Consider the following 2,948-nt stretch of genomic DNA (forward strand, 5'->3'; position numbering starts at 1 on the left):
CCTTTTTTTTTTTTTTGCGCTTTTTACTTTTAATTATAAATAGTAAGAAAATAAGTTTCCCCTTCATAATTGTGATATATATTGTGAGAGGTCTCATTTCTACGAAATGAGAACAGCACATAATGATTAGTATTTCTCGTCTTACATTCTTCCGATCTGAAGAACAGCAAGTGAGAAACTATTTGTCGTGTGATGGCGTCTGTCTATAATCTTGGATTTATATCAGCTCTATTATGGATATCGAGCACTCTTGTAAAAAAATATGAATAATACAACTATATTTGTTAATAAAAAAAAGTAAAATGATTGCTTATATTTAATTCTAAATTAAATTCTCGTGATTTTATAATGAAATATGGAAGTTCTCTCTGCTGAGCTTTCAAACAGAAGTTAAACATTTATACTTTTTTTTCTCCAGGTTTAAGATTTGAGAATATAAAAATAACGCATAAGAATATAAAAATGTGATTGTCTTTTAAGGATACTTTCTCTTTTAATTGGAGGATTAGTTTTGTTTTAATTTGGGCGGGGGGGGGTTACTATACACATAGATTCGAAAAAGTTGTCAAAACAAATATATAACAAATGTTATCAAAGGCAAGATAAGTTACTTTTTTACATAACTGGATAATGTTTTTTAGTGTTTTTATTTAATGTAACATGTTTATTCAGTTCAAAACACATACAGTGGTTACCGATGTATTGGAAAATTAAAAATGGCGCCTGACTCTCTGATGAACACGGTAGGTCTGGAAAAAATAGTTAAAAATAAGAAACTATACAAAATACCATTAAAACCCACCGAATATGTCAGCCTATGTCACAGTAACATATATTGAGCGAGTTTCTAACAGTATTTTCTCTAGTTTTTTATTTTTAACTCCTTTTCCAAAACCTACTGTGTTCAGAGAATCGGGCACCATTTTTAATTTTCCAATACATCGGTAACCACTGTATGTTTTTCAAGCTGAATAAATATGTTGCATTAAATAAAAACACTAAAAACGTATCCAGTTAGGTAGAAAAGTAAGTTATCTTGCCTTTGATAACATTTGTTATATATTTCTTTTTTGACAACTTTTTCGAATCTGTGTATAGTAATACAACCCCCTCCCCTTTTTTTTTCTAACTCCTTTTCTTGCTAATCCAAAATCGTAAATGATGAATATTTACAAAAATGAATTGCTTTTTGTTTTTCTTTTTAAATAAGAGGATAAAACTGTGCTTCAATGAGGAGAGGGGAGAGACTGTATCGATCAACCCAAATATTTTTGATTGCAATTTAAGGAACGAACGAGAAAGGGCCAAAGTAGTTTATGATTAAGTCAACTTAAAAAAAATATTTTAAAAGAAAGTTATTTTATTTAATATTAGTACTAATGCTGTGTGCCAGTTTATATAATTTGTATGGTGTGTGTATAACTATGACATGGCCGTTGATCGTGTGTGTGTGTGTCTCCCATCCATACAGTCTATAAGTGGATCTTAAGACAAATACCTTTTATCATTTCCTCGGTCTGTACTCCTCACGATACTTGCACTTCAATCTGGAAATCCAATCCTACATAGCTCAATTCCAGAACTAAAGAATATTTCAGCATGCATATAAGAAAAAGTCTTCAGATAGGTATTACAAATAAAAAAAAAATTATTTTCATGTATATACTATTACAAAATCATGTTTTGGAGTTTCTGTTCATACACAAACCAAAACATATGATTGGTTGACAAGAAAAGGAATAGGCAAAGTACACATTACTAAGGTAGTAGTTTATACAATGTCAATTTGTAGAGAAAATCATAACTTACTTGACTAGCATATGTGCGTGCTTCAAAGTGTCAGTTGTGTGTAAAGAAAAATGGAAGAAAGGCTAAAATAGTGACATCGATTGGTTTTATGGTTGACACTCACGTAAGCGATGTAGACTGTTGCTGTTTATATGCAAATTGAGGCGATGAATAAAAACGGATGCAAAGCGAACAAGTTAGAAGGTGTACTAAGTACGTCGTCGCGTGCAAGTCGACTTGAAAAAGTGTCAAGTTTTCAAGTTGGAAGTTTACCGGAGAAATTGTTAGTTTAACCATACAATTGCAGAGTTCGAATCTCACGGAAATCTATAAGCTGTCGTACACATTCAATTACAATAAGCATTGCACTTCGCTATTGAATAACCTAAAGTCTAAAGTCTTTCTTTTTAACTCTATACATGTTTTATAAATTTAAAGAAAATTAAGAAAACAAAACGTTACACAAATATTTTTTAAAAAACTAAATTAGAATCTGCAAAAGTAGATATAAAAAGTTTGAAGTGAATTTTTTTTTACTTAAAAATTTCTAATATTTTTTTTTTTTCAATGAAAAAATATATACATGCATACATCATAGTAACTTGCTCTTATGCAAATAAGTAGCATATTTTTTTCTACAAAATTTCACACTAATTTTTCTTCATATTAGTCATAAAGCAGTAGAAGCTAGATAAAGCTGAAACTCGACATGTCCACATACTATAGCAACATTGCTGAAGAAGTAGGTATAAACTAGTTCTTTATAAAAAATACTTTTAATGCGGATATTTAGATGTTTGCAAAGTTTATTTTGCTAGTTCAATTAGCAATTATGACTGTTTGTCGGAATTTAGAAAATTCATCTTGTGTGTTATCAGTCCAGAAGCAAAATTTCCTTGGCCTACAACTGAAAATGCAAACTTCAAACAAATGAAAAAACCTTTGATAAATGAAATATCATTTTGTGGTAAATGAAATGTAATGGAAACCATAATTATTAGATCCAGCATTCGATTAACCTTGTGAAAAACATGCAAAATTGATACAGAAGCATAAAATTTTGATATCTTATATAAGATTCATCTCAACAGCTGACACATTGAATCTTTTTAATGATTCATAACACGAGAGATCAAGCTAGATTTTTTTTCGATAAAAAC

Source organism: Euprymna scolopes, chromosome 15 (assembly GCF_053919585.1).
Source record: "Euprymna scolopes isolate OS-2025 chromosome 15, ASM5391958v1, whole genome shotgun sequence".
In the NCBI taxonomy this organism is placed as follows: domain Eukaryota; kingdom Metazoa; phylum Mollusca; class Cephalopoda; order Sepiida; family Sepiolidae; genus Euprymna; species Euprymna scolopes.